At 36.3% G+C, this 18,978-nt stretch overlaps 1 protein-coding gene across 4 annotated transcripts in view; it reads left to right on the top strand.

Moving 5' to 3' along the window:
- The window catches only part of CSNK2A2IP (casein kinase 2 subunit alpha' interacting protein), a 128,927-nt gene that overhangs the window by 45,625 nt on the left and 64,324 nt on the right, over positions 1-18,978 (top strand). The window contains exon 2 of one of the 4 annotated variants that reach the window (XM_045385322.2): positions 15,247-15,413. The exons of 2 other annotated variants lie outside the window; for them this stretch is intronic. The gene's annotated coding sequence lies outside the window, so the exon portion shown is untranslated. Of the gene's footprint in view, positions 1-15,246; positions 15,457-18,978 lie in introns of all 4 variants that reach the window. One more of the 4 variants, XM_045385320.2, reaches the window with a different exon arrangement.

Below are 18,978 nucleotides of genomic sequence, written 5' to 3'. Positions count from 1 at the left end.
ATTATTTTTAGCTCTCTTTCCAGATGGATACCCAGGGAGCCACTTTACTGTGTACTCATCAGCATATGGCCTAAGTGGCGTTCTTGTGCTTTGTTAGTCATAGGCTAGATCCTGGGAATTATTCATCATTTTGAATAGACTGTGGACACCTGTTTCTTCTTATTCTTTAGTTCTGCCTTTGACCCTGCAGATTGGTACAGAATATAGAATATAATAACTTTTTCTAATTAGTCTTTATGTAGTAGTGCATTCATTAATTAATTTTGCACAGCAACATTTTCCAGAGTGGCTACCTTGTGTAGGATCTTTGGACTGGGGATATTGTGGTAAATAAGATAGATAAGTCCCTGCCCCCATGAAAATTACTTTGCACAGCAAACCAGGAAACAAATACATAAAACAAGATAAACATTGTGAAAAATGCTAAGAAAGAAAGAGTAGATGCATCTAGAATAACTGAAAGTAGAAAAGGTCAGGGACCGACTGACTTTGTCTCTCTCTCTCTCTCTCCTTTTTTTTATTTTTCTGAAACCTGAAATTAAAAAACAAAACCAAAAACAAACAAACAAACAAAAACACTGGCCATGTGAAGAGCCAGGGAAAGAGACTTGCAAGCCGTGGGAATGCACGTAAAAGGGTCTGAGGCTGGAAAGAACATGGCAAGAGTGAGGAGAAAGAAGGAAGCCGGTGTGGCTGCTGTGTAGTAACATGCAACAGAAGGGAAGAGTGGTATATTATGGGATAAAAAGATCCTGGCAGGAGCCATTTTTTCCCCCAAAAGCAATAGGGACTCCTGAAATCATTTCATACAAAGAAGTGATATTACTCAACTTATGTGTTAAAAGTGAACAATTTTTGTGGCTCTAGAAAATGGCCTAGAGTGACAGAAGAATGGAAGGAGGGAGTCAAGACAAAGACTTGCTGCTTTTCAGGTGGGAGATGCTGATAGCTTAACTAAACTGGAGGCAATAGAAACAAGAGAAGTGGGCAGATGGGTAATATATTTGGGGGTAGAATTGAAACGGCAGCACAATAGACTGGTTGAAGGCAGTGAGGGAAATGAAGGGAATGAGAAAACAGTTTGTCAGTTTCTGAGATGTCAAAAATTGGGGAGAAATGAGAAGAGGGATCAAAAATTCTTTCTGAGATGACATATGTGGGAGGAAACTAACCTAAGCCATCCAAGTTGGAGATATAAAGTGGGCAGTTAGATATAGGGGTTTAGAACTGGGGAAAGGTGTCAGATGGAGATTTGGAAATAGCACAAAGATATTCCATACCATCAAATCACCTCAAGAGAGAGTTTAAGAGAAAGAGAAAAGGTGACTCAAGGCAGAATCCTGACACAATCCAATAATTTCACATTGGTCGCAGGAGGAATAGTTAGCAAAGGAGACTGAAAATGAAAGAGCGGTGAGGCGGGAGGAAAACTGAAGTCTGTAGTGATATGGAAGGTGAGAGAGGAGAGGGTTTAAGAAGGAGGTGTGGTGAACTAATGCTGCTGAGTCATTGTGTAAGAATAAAACAGAGAGATTCAATTGAATTTTTCAAATGTTTAGGTCTTTGGTGACCTGAAAATGAGGAATATAAGTTATGCTGGGCAGGTGGAAACCAGATTAGAAGAAGCAGAAGAGTAATTGGAGTAAGTGAAACTGGGGATGACAGTAGTAAACAACTATTAAAGAACTTTTTTCATTTTTCTTCTTTTCAAAATGGTTTGAAATGAGACGGTACCTGGAAGAGAATGTGGGTTCGAAAACGTCTATTTTTAAGATAGATACCACTAGAACATATTTATTGGTTTATTGGGAATTGTTGTTGACAGAGAGACAACAAAATAATTGAGGCCATTTTCAAGGAGTGACTATAATGAACAAACTTGTGTTCTAAACTGGGAGAGCAGAGTGTAAATATAGAAAGTGGGGAGGAACAGAGTAACAGAATTGAGGCAAATCGGTAGGGTTAATCATACGGAGGTTGGATGTTATTGGGGGGGTACAATTGATAGTAGAATGGAAGAAAAAAATGTGGTGGCCAGTGAATGAAACATTAAATGGAGAGTTTTAATGTAGTATAGTTGTTGGTAATGACAGAGACCAGAGTTTGACAAGGTAAGTAGGTAGCTGATATGGGGAAGAAGAAAAAGATGGTCATAAGTGAGGAAGTCAAGGAACTGAGAGATCAGTTGTTAGATGGGCAGTTCACATGAATAAAGATGTCACCACTAATAAAGCCAGGCATTGAGATGGATGGGAGATCTGGGTTGGAAATGCAGTGAAACAGAAGTGAAAATCTTCCACCAATAAACAGTGGATGAGAAGTCACATGGAGATACAAGTCAACAGGATACATGAAGATGAAAGTGAATAGGAAACATGGACTCTATTCTCAATCTAGTCATTTTATACTTTTGTTGTTAATTTCAGCATTGCAACAACCACTATCCTTTAAATATACCTGACTGCAAACACATGCCGGTTTTTTTTTTTTCTTTCTTTTTGAGATGGAGTCTCACTCTGTCACCAGGCTGTAGTGCAGTGGCATGATCTCGGCTCACTGCAGCCTCTGCCTCCTGGGTTCAAGCGATTCTACTGCCTCAGCCTCCCTAGTAGCTGGGATTACAGGCATGTGCCACCACACCCAGCTAATTTTTGTATTTTTAGTAGAGATGGAGTTTCACCATGTTGGCCTGGATGATCTCAATGTCCTGACCTCGTGATCCACCTGCCTCGGCCTCCCAAACTGCTGGTATTACAGGCGTGAGCCAATGCGCCCAGTCAAACACGTTTGTACTAATCTATCTTCCTTACAGTTATGTGCTTGCATGATTGGTATTAACTTTTAAACCATTTTTTTATGGTAGTGCATTACAATTTTGTGTGTAGCTCATCATTACCCTAATAATCTATGGGATGGTACTGGTATGTAAATGTTATTTCTTTTCCTTTTCTTCCACCTGGAACTGCCTTTAAAAATATTTTAAGTATATTTCTAACGTATAGTAAAAATAATATGTTTCCAGATAAACTGTAAACATACTATTATTATTTAGAGATAGAATCTTGCTGTATTGCCCAGGCTAGAGTGCAGTGGCAGGATCATAGCTCATTGCAGCCTTGAACTCCTGGGCCCAAGGGATCCTCCTGTCTCAGCCTCCTGATAATTAGGCCTATAGGCACATGCCACCACACCCAACTAATTTTTAAAATTTGTTTGTAGAGACGTGGTCATGCTGTGTTGCCCAGGCTAATTTTTAATTATTGGCCTCAAACGGTCCTCCTGCCTCAGCCTCCAGAAGTGTTGGGAAATAAACGTGATTGTAATCCTCCTTTCCCATCGTGTTTCCCCCAATTCGACTGCTTAATTAACTCTTCCTGCTTCTTTGTGCACAGAACTCTTTATTTTCCCTTCCTGATGGCAGTACTATTACTTGACTTTCACCGTTATAATTTCTATTTTAGTTTCTAACAATTCCATGACTTCCTTGCTGATTACTATATTTCTTATAAATTTCTGATTAAATCATACACAGAAAACACTCACATACTATTATTGTCTTACATGAAGCAGTGGTCTTTTTAATATCTGTATTTAAAAAAATAACTCTTCTAGTCATTTTTGGTGCTAGGCCAATTATGTTAATTAGAATATATTGAGCAAAGTACATATTTCCAGTCTCTGAACATATATTATTCAATTTGATCAAGCTTCAATATATAAAAGCTTTTTGTAAAATGTAGTGTCAAAATGTTACAGTCTTTGGTCAGAATCTTGGCAGATTAAGTCAATTAAAAAGGTCAAAATGAGGGTTTTTTATTTTACAGGAAGTGCAAATGTACAGAATCTATTATCTAATTAAATGAAAGTCTGTAATTCAGTGTTAGGATAGAGAATATAAATGCATCCAAGTCAGGAAGTGAAAGAGTTGGTTTATTAACAGGAATCAGATATCCGATCGGCTGTCCAGTTCTTTGCCATCTTATTTATTTCCTTTGGTTTATTAACAGGAATCAGATATCCGATCGGCTGTCCAGTTCTTTGCCATCTTATTTATTTCCTTTTGCTGTTCTGGAAAACCTTCATATCCCTGTACAGATACAAACATTTTCTAGTTAGTCAAGCTGTCTGCTTCAATTTTCGGTTATTTGAACATCTGTCGAATTAAGGCTGTCTGTTTAGCCACAGTGAGGTCTTCCACGGAAGTTATAGCTACTGTCTGTATTAGATTATTTCCACCTCCTGCTTCGCTTAATACCAAATAATAGCATCAATTGACTCACTCATTTAACAAATATTCAGTAATTATCTATTGTCTCCTTTTTGCTGGTTTAGAAAATGAGGATATAACAATGAACCAAATAGACCAAAAACCTCCACAAAAACCACAAACACCAAACCACCCAAAAGCCCTGTCCTTATTTGCTTGTATTTTACTGGGAGGAGATACACCATGAAATAAACAAGTTATATAACTATATAAGATGATCATTAGTGTCCCATAGAACAATAAGAGAGCACCAAATAGGAAAATTAGGAGTAATTGGGTAAAGCTACAATTTAAAATAGGGGGTTCAGGAAGGAACTCACTGAGACAGTAACATTTAATTAAAAAAAAAAAACTATGCCAATTTGAGAAAATGAGTATGTTAGTCATTGGCTTAATGTGGTATTACAATGCTTCATCGGGAGGAATATTGTCCCTGGAAGAGGGAATAGCAAGTGTAAAAGCCCTAAGGCTGTACCTTGTCTGGCTGTGCTTGAGGAACCGCTAGAGAGCCGATGTGGCAGGAGAGCAGTGAGGCAGGATGAGAGCAGAGGAGAATGAGGACGGAGACTTCAGGGGTGCCAGTTCACGGAGGGACTTACAGGCCGTCGTAAGGAGGTTGGCTTTTCTCCTTGTCGATATAGGGAATGAGTGAGCAGAGGAATAAGAATAGTTTTAAAAGAGTCACTCTGCTGAGAATAGACTGCATGGAGGTTCAGGGTAGAAGCAAGGAGTACAGTTAGCATAGACAAAATAATTCAGGTTGGAACTTCTCGTGGCTTTCACTAGTGTATTGGGGGCAAAGATGGTAAGGAGAGGTTGGATTCTGAATGTAGTTTAAGGACAGAGCCAACAGTGGCAATCTATTACAAAAATACACGTTGGAGTGCATAGTGGTGGAAGTAAAGAGACTAAAAACCCTGTACTTTTTTTTTAAAAAATTGGGGAGGCATTTTTTTTTTTCTTTTTTCTCCTAAGCAGCACAAGTGTTCTATAAAAGTAATGGCTGGGTTCTGTTCATTGGAAAGAAACCATGTTAGTATACTTCCTTTCTTCCAAGAAAATCACCAGAATAGCTTGTGTAAAACAAGTACCCTTACAATGGTCTGGGGAACAGAATGTAAAAACAGCTTGCCAGAATCAGAGAACAGGCTTAGCTCTGAAGGTGGACGGGACTTTAGAGTCCCTTCATCTATGCTATGGACATAAGAAGCATGAAAATCTTCTTGGGGAGGAGGGTGGTTTGTGCCTGTGGAGGATGGTGTGATAAATTTGGATAAGGATAAGTTCGAAATTGTTTCAATAGACCTGATACACTTGATTGGATTTAAATGAGGCTGGCAAACAGACCAAAAGTCACCCTTACAGAAACCTTACATGTAGCATTTTTGGGTTAAGCATTAAGCATTTTGGTAAAGGTTAAACATCAGGTCATGAGATTTTAAAGATAAAAGCTCTATCCAACCCAGGATAAAGTTACTGCTGGAACATTCTCTGGCATAGTGACACTGACCTGGAACTGTTGAGAAAATGATGGCATGTATATGATACAAAAGAGTTAGTCATGAAGTTTTGTCATAACTTATTAAGCCGATAATGTAACATCCAATGAGACGTCTTCTCTGAAGGATGTATCGGTCACAAATATTTGATAAGAAAAAACATAGCAAAAGAATAAATAACTAAACCGACTGGACATTTCTTAATTTCACTCTAATTCTCTGGTTAAAAGTTATTTGCTTTGCAGGTACATTAATTCTATTATATGTGAAGGTTTCACTTATTTCATGAAGTATTAACTAAGGAGTTCTTGAGCAGTCTGAAATAATTAGTGCAGCAATATAAGTATCCGAATGTTTTTGCCATGGATTATTTTAAGGTCTTGGAACATTTAGGTTTCTGCATCACGTATTTTGCTTTTGATAGTGTTGCATATGTAGTATACTGAAGAAATCTGATGAATATATTTATAATGGTATTAATACAATTATTTTATTTTATAGATCCACCTAAAATGTAAAAATTAAAAAAAAAGTGCTTATTTAAAAGGAAATCTTCCCATATGATGAAGAATTTGCGTTCTAGAATCAAACTTCCCTGTGTTCAGCTTCAGCTATTTTCCAGCAGTGTGACTGGGGCAGATGACTTAATCTTTGTATAGTCAGTTTCTGCTTAGGCAAAATGCGGACAATAATACTTAACAGGGAGCTGCAAAGACGCAGTGAAAAGCCTATGTTTATCTCTCTTTCTGTGATGTGTACATATGTACATATATAGAGAATTTTAGATACCCTGATATTAATCCCTAATTCATGATAAGAACTAAAAATGTTAGCCTTTGCCATTCTTGAGGATAATTTTTCAAACTATTATTTTTTTTTTTTTGCACTGTTGAATCATACTGTTTACTCATTTATTCCTGCAACAAATATTCACAACCTACTCTGTGCTACACACCGTGCTGGGTATTAGGCATATAGCTGCAACCCAAATGGACATGACACCTTTACTCACAGGTATTACAATAGAGAGCATAAAAGTAGTTAAAATATTTCAAAAGCAAATGCAAACCTGCAAAGTGAAATTACTTTCTAAACATCTATATACCAAGGCAAACCTAAGCTGCAGTAGTTATTTTGTTGTTGTTCTTAAAGTTATATTTAAGATATGACTTCATGATTATGTGGGTCATAGCCAGATGAAGAGTGAAAAATAAAACATACTCTAGGCTGAAGGTGCAGCAGGGACCAAGAACCAGAGGCAAGAAAGATAATAATTTGTTTGAGAAACTAATAAACTCATCATGTTTGGAGTGGAAGCAGTAAAAGGGAACTGCATTTGATGTAGAGGTAGAAAGTCATGAGACTGTGTACAACTTGGTAAGCCTCGTTGGAGATCATAGCTTGGGAAGTCATTGTGAAAATTTATGGCAAGAGTAACATGATCATGTATGCATTTTAAGACAGATGACTCTGAAATTAGATAATGAGGTGGAGGAAGGCAGCTGACTGGTTGCAGAGCAGAGGGATTAGTGAGGAGGTGATTGCAGCACTTTGTTAAAGAAATGATGGAGGCCGGGCGCGGTGGCTCACACCTGTAATCCCAGCACTTTGGGAAGCCGAGACGGGCGGATCAGGAGGTCAGGAGATGGAGACCATCCAGGCTAACACGGTGAAACCCCGTCTCCACTAAAAATACAAAAAATTAGCCGGGCGTGGTGGCGGCGCCTGTAGTCCCAGCTACTCGGGAGGCTGAGGCAGGAGAATGGCGTGAACCCGGGAGGCGGAGCTTGCTGTGAGCTGAGATCCGGCCACTGCACTCCAGCCTGGGCGACAGAGCGAGACTCCGTCTCAAAAAAAAAAAAAAAAAAAAAAAAAAGAAGAAGAAGAAATGGTGGTGTACTGATGAGCGCTTTAATGGAAGAAAATAGGTAGAACCAATAACTTTAGGATGTAGAATCAAAAGAATTTGTAGTACGTTGGATGTGAGAAGGAGTGACAACTAGGGAATAGCTAGGAACATGCCCCCAATTTCTGGATGGATCATCAGAGATTGGGGTGCCATTTCAACAAATAGAAAACACAGAAAAGGAATAGGTAGTACAGGGCAAACTAAAGCAATAGAAGATAATACATATTGTTTCAAACTGGAATTTGTGAAAGTGTTAGTGTCAAGTAGGCAGTTGGATATGTGGTTCAGAATTCAGGAGAGAATTCAGGAGATATATGTGGTCTGGACATAGGCAAATTGTTACGCACCCCAAAATAGCTATTAGAGCCCAATGAAATGAATTAGGTATCTATAGGGATAGAGAATAGGGTGAGAAAAGAAGGAGATGTAGGAGAAATGTTGAGAAATTCATTGATGGAAAAGAAAGAACAAGCAAAGAAAGTGAAGAAGGAATAGCCAGAGAAATAATGAGAAAGCTAACAGAATATCTGACATGAAAATTCAGTAAAAAGAGAGTTCCAAAAAAGGAGGAAGCAGTCAGCAGTTGAAATTCTTTCAAAAATTAAAGTAAGGTACAATAAATACATTGTAATTTAATTTCGGAGAGGGTAGGACATTAGTGACTTTGATAAAAGCAGTTTCCCTGTATTTATGTAAGTTGAAACCAGATTGGAATAAACCGGAAATAAAAAATTGTGATGAATTGGAAAAAAGAGCAATCAACACATTACAAAAGTTTGGGTGGAGAGAAGAGAAATAGGATAATTAGCTGCGCTACTGGGTCGAGGAAAGATGCTTTTGTTTTATTTAATTTTATTAAGATAGGGCAATATGAACGCACTTAAAAGCAGATGGGATGGAGGTTAAAAATGCAGTTGTGTTAGTTGAGAGATAGATAATTAACAGCACAAAGTTCAGGGAAGGGTGAAACAACTGGAATCTATCTGTAGAATAAAGGGGAGGATTGGCCTTGAAAAGGGATAAAAGGGATTTTGCTCTTTGTATCAGGAGGAAAGGAGAAAGAATGGGTATAGCTCTATGTGACATGTTATCTTCTGTAGTGACAATCGAAGGGAGTTTCGCATATATCTGCAGATACTGTGAGGTAAGATAAAGGATTTAAGGTTAAGCAGATTACAGAAGGTTTGATATAGTCATGTGGTAGAATGTGGAAGAAAGCATTTCAGGTAAACTTAGAGTCCTGAGAAATTTTAAAAGTCCAACTGAAGGCTATTACATTTTTTTATGTCAACTTGTGTAATAGTTAGATATTTCTCAATCTAGACTATAAGCATGGAGAAAGTGCTTAGTGTATTCACCCAGAGTTAGGGATTTGACATGTATGCATGGGAAAAGGAATTTTAGGAGTGGATAGAGAGTAGTAGATAAGATAATTTGTTGAATCAAAGTAGATGGGAGAATATAAACAAAGGTGAAGTTGATATAAATAAATAATATAGACAGGGTGGATCGATATAAATAATACACAAATAGATGGATGTGTACATACACATACATATATATGTACTTAGGGTAATGGTGTCATAGATTCAACAATATTTTAAAGACACAGTGTAAATGCAACAGCAGAGTAACATATACAGAATTTTAGGAGATTGTGGCCAAACTGAAATTTCTGAAGCAAGTTTTATGTGATTGCTTGGTATATTTTATGGTTAGACAAGTGTGTGGTTAAAATAAAATGGTGGAGAATGTCACTGGAGATGTAGAATTTGAGATGTAAAATTTAAAATGTAGAATTTAAAGCTGATAATGCAGTTTGACCAGAAAGGAGCAATGTGATCTGGGTACCAAGGTTATTAATGAATAAGAAAAATGACCAAGAGACGGGCGGATCACGAGGTCAGGAGATCGAGACCATTCTGGCTAACACGGTGAAACCCCGTCTCTACTAAAAATACAAAAAACTAGCCGGGCGAGGTGACGGGCGCCTGTAGTCCCAGCTACTCCGGAGGCTGAGGCAAGAGAATGGCCTAAACCCGGGAGGCGGAGCTTGCAGTGAGCTGAGATCCGGCCACTGCACTCCAGCCCGGGCTACAGAGCAAGACTCCGTCTCAAAAAAAAAAAAAAAAGAAAAATGACCAAGAGACTGGTAGACAGTACAGAGGATGAGGAGGGTTGAAGAGCTGAAATGACAGGCCACAGATGAGCAAGGGTAATGGTCTGAAAGCAGCACTAGGGGACAATGATGACAAAGACCCAATTCTACATAATTTCATGTGGTGTGAGGGGCAATGTGTGGCCTTTGCTTGAGAGAAATGTGAGGGATATGGTGTTCTCAGTAGATAAGTAGTTTACATTTAAAGTTGGAAGGTGTAGAGAGCATTCAGTAAAAAATTAACAACATAAACTGTGTATAAAAACAAGTGCAGACACTTGTCTTATTTCTCTGGGATACTGGGTACATATAATGATATGTGTACATTCACCTTTGTAGCAAACTGCCAAGCTATTTTCCAAGGTGAATGTACCATATTCCATTACTAAATAAATTTATGAAAGTTTAATTTTATCCATATCATCCCCAATATTTGATGTTTTTAAGTTTTAGCCATATTAATGGATGGTGGTGTCTCAGTTTTAATTTGCATTTCTTTTTTAAAAATTTTTTGTTTTTCGAGAAGGAGTTTCTCTCTTGTTGCCCAGGCTGGAGTGCAATGGCATGATCTCAGTTCACTGCAACCTCCGCCTCCTGGGTTCAAGTGACTATGCCTCACTCTGCCTCAGCCTCCAGAGTAGCTGGGATTACAGGCATCCACCACCACGGCCAGCTAATTTTTGTATTTTTTAGTAGAGACGAGGCTTCACCACGTTGGCCAGGCTGGTCTCAAACTCCCGACCTTAGGTGATCCACCAGCTTTGGCCTCCCAAAGTGCTGGGATTACAGGTCTGAGTCACCACACACAGCCTTAATTTGCATTTCTAAGAAGGCTAATGATATTGTGCACTGCTTCACACATTTATTGACTATATATTTGCCTTTCGTGAAAACTTTAAGTCCTTTGTCCAGAGTTTTGATTGGATTGTTTTCTTATTGAGTTGTAATTGTTGTTTATATATTCTGGATACAAGTCTTTTGTTCTAAAAGGAAACAACAGACACTGGGGTCTACTTGAGAGAGGAGAGGGTGGGAGGAGAGAGAGGAGCAGAAAAGACTACTATTGAGTACTGGGCTTAATATCTGGGTGATAAACTATAAACTACAAACCCCCGTGACACATGTTTACCTGTGTAATAAACCTTCAAACGTACCCTCAAACCTAAAATAAAAGTTAGAAAAGTCCTTTATTCTGTTTACACGTATGTGTTCATTTGTGTGCACATATGTTTAAATATACACACTCATATGCACACATGTATACACATACACACATATGTAAAATTTTCTCCTAGTTTCATTTTGTTAATGGTGTAATTTGAATAATAGAAGTTTTAGATCTTTATGAATTCCAATTATCGATTTTTATGGTGTTTCCTAAGACATCTTTGTTTATCCAATAATCATGAAAAATTTCTTTTTTTCTAAAAGTTTATAGTGTTAGCATTACACTTAATTCTATGATCCATTTCAAGTAATTTTTGAGAATGATATGAAATAAGGGTCAAATTTCATGTTTTTTGTAATGATTTCCAGTTATTCCAACACCATTTGGTGAAAACATTTTTATTTTGTTTAATGACCTTACTACATTTGTGAACATAAATTAATCTTACCTGTATATCTAATTTAGAACTTTCCTTTCTCTGCCAGTGTTCCATATTCACTTTCAGATAATATAAATTTGCTAACTTTTTCTTTTTCAAAATTGTTTCAGCTATTTAAAATCTTTTGCATTTTTATATTAATGATAAAATCAGCTTGTCCATTTCTACAAAGAAAATCTTGTTGGAATTTTAATTGAGATTGAACTGAATCTGCAGATAAATTTAGGAAGAATCAACATCTTAACAATACTGAGTCCACCAACTTATTTATTTCTTTTTGTCTCATATATTTTCTTTGAGCTTTCAATGTGCATGTCTTTCACATGTTTTGCTAAGTGTATTTCTGTTTCACATTTTTGTGTTATTTAAGATAACAGTATTGTTTATAATTTTTATTTTATAATCATTTCTTATAATTGATTACTTTAATTGGCGGTTATATTAAACCGATTTTTTTTGAGTGTCTGCTATATGCAGTCGCTTGCTTTATCCTGGAATTACCATGATTAGTAAAATCAGAGGCCTTCTCTGCCTATAAGTTTACGATCTAGGGGAAGAAACAGACATTGATGAAAGAGTCACACATTAAGTGCAATGAAAGAGGACTACCTACTTCTTTAAGGGATATAATCAAGTAACTTAACCTTAGGAGGAGAGTACAGAAAGTTTTCCTGTGAAAATGCAAGGTGTTCAAGTCTGAAGGATGAACAAGAATTGACTAGGTTAGCGAGGAGTGAAGCACATTCTAACCACAAGAAGGAACATGAGAAATGACCCGTGGTGGGAGGAAGCACAGTGAAGCTATGGTTCTGAGAGATGATCATGGTAGTTAGGAGGGAGCGAGGAGAAGCACAATGTTAGATTTTGCTGGATAGATACCTTAGTGGCTAGATAATGATCTTGAAGCCAAGTCTGTATTCTAAATGGCTTTATGCAGGAGCATAAGATTATAATAGTTACATTTTAAAAAGATCAATATGGCTGCCATGTGGCGAGTGGATTGGAGTAAAGCCGTAGTAGAATTAGGGAGGACAGTTAAGACTAAGCAATAGTCCAAGGTGGCAGCTCGAACTGGCATGAGTTGGAAATGGAGAGAAGTGGATATATTCAGGAGGTAATTTAGAGAAAAAGTACTAACAGAGTTAGTGATAGCTTGAATATGGCAGATAAGGAAAAGGGAGGAGTTGAGGATGGCATCGATGTGCCAAACGTATGACAGTGATATTTTTAAGAAAAACAAGAGGGCATGTGAAATAGATAGATGATAAGTGTGCTTGGTGCTCAGTAAATAGGTCTGAGTTGAAGACAAACATTTACTGCCCAGTAGGGAATAGCTGTCCGGTGAAATCTTAGGTGAAGATACAATGATTTTAGTAAGAATTACAGAAAGGGAGAAAGGGCCACTCTCAATTCTTGTTCTTCCTCTTTCTACTTCAAATATATTTCAGCTAGAAGTATGTCAAGACTATCCTGTGCATCTTGTCTTTTCCCCTGAAGTTTCGAATTTTGTCAATTTTCTACTTTGATTTCTTATGTTTGTGCTACCTTTACAATAGTATACTTTGAATGCTGTACTTGTGACATTATTCATCTTTTATTAGTTTTGTCAAGTTCTATAAAGTTACTATTATTAACAAGAATAATGATGGAGAATAATTTGTCACAATGCTGATAATCCCTCATGTAACACTACAAAATTGACAAATAGAGATTTATTGAACAAGCATCTGAGCCGTCATATTTACTCTTTAGTGTATCACTAGAAAGATATAAAATATGAAAGAGTTTGCCTTAATTTAATAGACTAAGGAAGAAAAATTGAAAATGAAATAAGGGTGATGTGTTATAGTATTTATATTCATAAAATACTAGAATTGTTTAGTGTATATAATATTATTTTGGAAAACCAGCCTTTAAATTATTTATGGTTATTACTAGGATATCTCCTATCTCTCTTTTTTTTTTCCCAAAATAACATCACAGTTTGAGGCGTTTTAAGTCCAGATAGTAAGTATTTCATTTTACTAAAAGTGAAAAGTAAGAAGTGTCCTGATAATACATAAATTGTTCATTCCCCTCTTAGATGCCATCTACTATTTTATTTATTCATAAAGCAATCCTTAATCTGGGAGCTGAGCCAATAAATTGATTTCATTTTCATTACTTATAGCAGCTTTTTGGATAAGAACCATTGTTCTAACTAAGTAAAATTGGGTAACTGTTTCCTGACAACCTACAGGAAAAAATATGATTTCCTATAATAAAACACTGAACTACATCCAACTCAGAGAAATATGCTGAATTCATAAACAGAAAATTAAATGCTTTAATGTAGAATGAATATAGATATTATGGCCACTGGAATTGTTCTTAAACTTGAGCTGCTATTACTTATGCAAAATGTCTATGGAAGATGAATGGCCCATTGTTGAACCCATTGAACAAAAAGCTTTGATTTCTAGCAGTGATTTTAATCAAGACTCATTATATGACTTAGAATAAGATACTTAAAAATTCCATGCTTCTGTTTTATCATGTGAACAAGAAAGAAAAATATACTTTCTCTCTGTCCTTGAACTCTTAAAGTTATAGAGAATATTAATGCTGAAGGACCCCACTAATATGAATGCAAAAACTTTATGATTAACAAAAATTATTTAAATCCATACACCAGTTAGATAAATTAATCCTAAAATAAATTGGGTGCGTATATACTTAAAAATTCTTAAATGCTGTATATACCAAAGTATATGTTTCATCTTAACTAATGAAACTCTTTCCACCCTGCGGGGCTTATTGTTGGAAATAGAGAAAGGTCCCGTCTTGACAGAGAAGAGAAAGCGTAGATGTCAGATATGAAAGTCGGGAGGCTTTCCTTAACAATTACAAGCTGAAAGCTAGTCTGGCCATGAAGTCTTGAGATGCTATAAAAGACATCTTGATTTATCTTCAACTAGGAGCCTTATATAGGGAGACAGATAATTCATTATTTGTGGTTGTTCTTCATTCTTACACTTTGATGGCAGGGAATATTTATGTCTCTCTCAGTGCTAAAATTTGTGTAGCTTTCAGTCTCTTGAACATATTAATGCTCAATAGATAACTGAGGAAGAAACAATATCAAACCAGATATCCACTCACTTATCCATAAATGATTTGTTACAGAAATAGTAACTATCTTAGGTGTAAGGGTACAAAGGTGTATCAGATGCACATAAGGAGGTCTGTCAGAGAAGAAAGACAAATAAAAATATATAATTTTAACAAAAGATTAACTTAAAAGGACATGAACATTGATATAGGTGGTGTTTTTTTAATGAGGCCATTTTTGAGGGATGCATTCCTCAAAAGCATAAAGACTGAAAGCATTTTGGAATTCGTTTGGAAATATTATGTTATTGTGAATTCTGTTACAAAAGATTTTATTATTTTCATTCATAGAGCAAAATGGTTGTCTGAGGCTTTATTGTTAACATTTTGAATACAATTTATTGACTTAAACATTTGAAAAAAATATCATCTACATTCTAAAAATACATATGTCACTAATATGAGGAATATTTAGAAATGTTTATCCAGGAGCAGTTGAAAAGAACTAGGGTAGCCAAAGTCCTCACTCACTCTGCCCCTGCATCCAAAGGTCGGACACAAAAATACAGACCAATAAGAGTTTAACTTTTATGTCAATCTTTCATTCATCCTTACATTTCTTCATTTGATAAATGTTTATTAAGTGTTTACTATATGCTGGTAAGGTGCTGGGCATTGGGCAGGAAATGATAAATGAAACTGATTCTTCCTGGCAGAAATATGGCAGGCACACAGGCCTGAGACTGGAGTACGGCTTCCTACTTCCTCCTTCACAAATCAAAGACAGCAAGCTCCAGGGTGCTAATCCAACTGAGCTGCCACTCCAACTACAATTAGCGAAGCTGGACAAGAAGGAGAGATGGAAAACCTGCCCCTAAATGAGGTATCCTCACCTCCTGTGCTTTCCAGTGAAGTGAATTACGAAGGCGAGTTCAGAAAGAAAAATGAACTGGGGAATCTGAATCTTGCCTTGAGGCATAGAACTGACCAAGATTAGCAAAATACCTCCCAGAAATTACACAGAATGCACAACAGAATGAATACTTGAGGAATCAAAAAGCAAAAAGTATAAAACATTATTATATAATGAATATCATGTAATAGAAGCGTCACAAAATGAAGCATATAATGAATATTTGAGAGTAGAAAAGTAACATCTGTCCTTGTTTCAAACAATGGTAAATTACATACTAGTGGCAAGGTAAATAAATACTAGAGAAGTCTTGGCTCAGAAATCTATTCAAGGTAGCATAATTAAGACTCCAGAGGAATGTTATTTTCTGAGCCAGGCAGAGAAGGGCAAGTTATTTCATTCAATATTTAACAAATACTTGCCAAGAATCGACTCCCTGGCAGTGATGAAACTGGTGGCCTTACTTCTAAAATGGAAGGTTGAGCTGAATGATCCTTGTTAGTGTGAGCCACTCACTACGTAATCTAATGCTGCGGGAAATTTTGGTAGGTGGTAGCAATAGGAGCAAGGTGTGGTAGGCAGAATCATCTGCAAAGGTATCTGTGTGCTAATCTCTCAAACCCATCTATATTATCATAGATGGCAAAAGGAACTTCGCAGATGTGATTACATTAAGAACCTTGAGATAAGATTATCCTGGATTATCATAGTGGACCTAATCTAATTGTATAGGTCTTTAAAATTGGAGATCTTTTTCTAGTGTGGTAAGAAGCAGGGAGATATGACTACAGAAGAATGGTCGGCAAGATGTAACCTTGAAGGCTTTGACGATGGCAGAATGGAACCACAAACTAGGCATTAGAGGTGGCCCCTAGAAGCTGAAAAAAGAGCATAGCTCTAAATACACCTCGATTTTCGCCCAGTGAAACCCGTGTTAGACTTCTAGCCTACAAAAATGGAAGATAATAAATTTGTGTTATTCTAAGACACTAAATTTGTGACTAGTTGTTAAATAAGCAACAAGAAACAAATGTAAAAGTGTTCATATAAAGATAGTATGGTTCATGATGCAGAGGGAGAAAAGCATGGAATAATCTGATGAATAGAAGTTAAGGAATCAGTAAGAAAATTTGACTGAGGTGTAGGATATATGTAGAAGAATAACAGAAGATGAATTAGTATAAATAGGTTGAGTTAGGTTATTTTGGTTAAGGCCTTGAAATACGTGCAATCTTTTTTTATAATGAAAAATAATATTAAGTATCATTTGTTATTGAGCAGTATATCATTTGTATTCAAATATTGGTCAGAGTATTTAATACTATTGCTCTTTGTTTTTTGAGAAGTCATTAAAACATAATTCACAAAAGTCAAATATAAGGCCTTATGAAATGAATAATAATATAGACTGCTTACTTAAAGAATTAATTCTGATGATTTCACAAGAGCTTATGTCTTCTTTATAATTTTCAAAATAAGATTAACTCTGGGGAACTATCATTATTTAAATAAAATTATGACCATATGCATACACAACCTATATGATTATTTGAATTGCAACAATGACAATGAAACGGAGGCCTATTAGTTAATAGTCTTCAGTTCTTGTAGCAAGTGTATGGTATCTTATAGAAATTTTCATTAAATTATAAAACAAAAACTTATCTCCTAGGGACTAACCTTAGAAGCTAAGATACCCTTTGCAGAAAATTTAATTCAGAACAGGTTGTGCTGCTACTACCATGGAAATATGAATGAGGAGATAAAGTAAGTCTTTTAGGAGAAAGATAGGTTTGTTAGGATTATCAGGCTCTAAATGGGGAGTTAATAAAATCCTCAAATCCTGCTGCTGTATTAATGAAAAAGACTCACTTGCAAAATCTCAGTGGGACGTTATAATCTTTGCCATGTCTTAAGTAGCTAACTAGTCCAACTTCGCAACTGAGTGTATTCAAATGGGCTTTTCTTAAGAAGAAGGAAAAAAGAAGAACACAGGGCAAAAAAAGATGTGAGGGGGAGGAGGAGAGAATGAAGAAGCAAACAGAAGGATTTCCAAGGAAGCTAATATTTATAAAAGTGTAAATTAGCTTAAAAATCTGATTTATTAAGTGAGCTCTTTTGACGATGAGAAAAATGGGATGGGGTAACTGTCTTTCCTTGCTTTTGAAAGAGGGGCAATCTACTATGTCTTTTTTTTTTTTTTTGCCATTCTTTTGGCAACTTGTAGATATCATACATCATAACATTCCACATAGGTACAAAATGGGTGAAATGGAAATTTGTTAAGCTACATCACATTCGTAACCCAGTAACTGACTGCTTGGAAGACGTTTATTTGAAAATTTATTTTAACTTTGACTTTTAAATAAAATCTAAACAATGTTATTTGATTTTATGTTCACCAAAACAATTAACATTTAGAAAATTCTGGCAGCACCACGTGCTTGTGCGAATATAGAATAAAGGGAACTCTTGTATGTTGGTAGTGGTTGTATAAATTGATGCAAATTTTGAGAGCAATTTGGCAATATCTAGTTAAGTTGACCAGGATCCAGCATTCTGATTCTAAGTGTTTCAGAATTTACTTCAGAAAAACTCTTGCATATGTGCACAAGAAAATATGCAGAACTGTTCAATGTAACGTTGTTTATGGTAAAAAAAACTAGAGACAACCTAAATGTCTATTATTAAAATTGGATACGTTTATATACAGCAGTCACATGAATAATGAAAATCAATACAAAAATGTTGAGAGAAAAAAGCAATCTCTTAAGAATTTATACAATATGTTACCTGTTATTTCAAGTTTGGAAACGTAAAATAATATATGGTGTGTATAGACACACACATATATATATTTGTACATAAAGAGTATACTATATATTTGTACACAAAGAGTATAAAAACAAGGATGGGAAGTATGCACTTCAACTTCAGAACAGTGATTATATCCAGAATGTAAGGGGGATGATGGCATGGAATAGAATCAATTAGGTTGTTCAAAAAGGACTTTGATCAAACCTTCATTTTTTGATGTCTTCTCACAATTATCTAAAGAAAATGTATTAAAATGTTTATTAAATCTGAGTGGTGGGTACAAGGTGTTTGTGACATTGCTTCTGTATATTTTCACATTCAAACCAATTTAAAATTAAAGGGCCATCTTTAATTATTTAACGCTATGTCCTAATGATCTCATGTATAATCTTTTTTTTTTTTTTTTTTTTTTTTTTGAGACGGAGTCTTGCTGTGTCACCCAGGCTGGAGTGCAATGGCCAGATCTCGGCTCACTGCAAGCTCCGCCTCCCGGGTTCACACCATTCTCCTGCCTCAGCCTCCCGAGTAGCTGGGACTACAGGCACCCGCCACCTCGCCCGGCTAGTTTTTTTTTTTTTGTATTTTTTATTAGAGACGGGGTTTCACCGTGTTAGCCAGGATGGTCTCGATCTCCTGACCTCGTGATCCGCCCGTCTCGGCCTCCCAAAGTCATGTATAATCTATAGCGGGTTTAATTTGTGTTTTTTTTATGTGGTTC

Source organism: Macaca fascicularis, chromosome 2 (assembly GCF_037993035.2).
Source record: "Macaca fascicularis isolate 582-1 chromosome 2, T2T-MFA8v1.1".
NCBI classification, from domain to species: domain Eukaryota; kingdom Metazoa; phylum Chordata; class Mammalia; order Primates; family Cercopithecidae; genus Macaca; species Macaca fascicularis.
The sequence above is the reverse complement of the archived record's forward strand: the minus strand, read 5'-3'. Positions and strand labels throughout refer to the sequence as shown.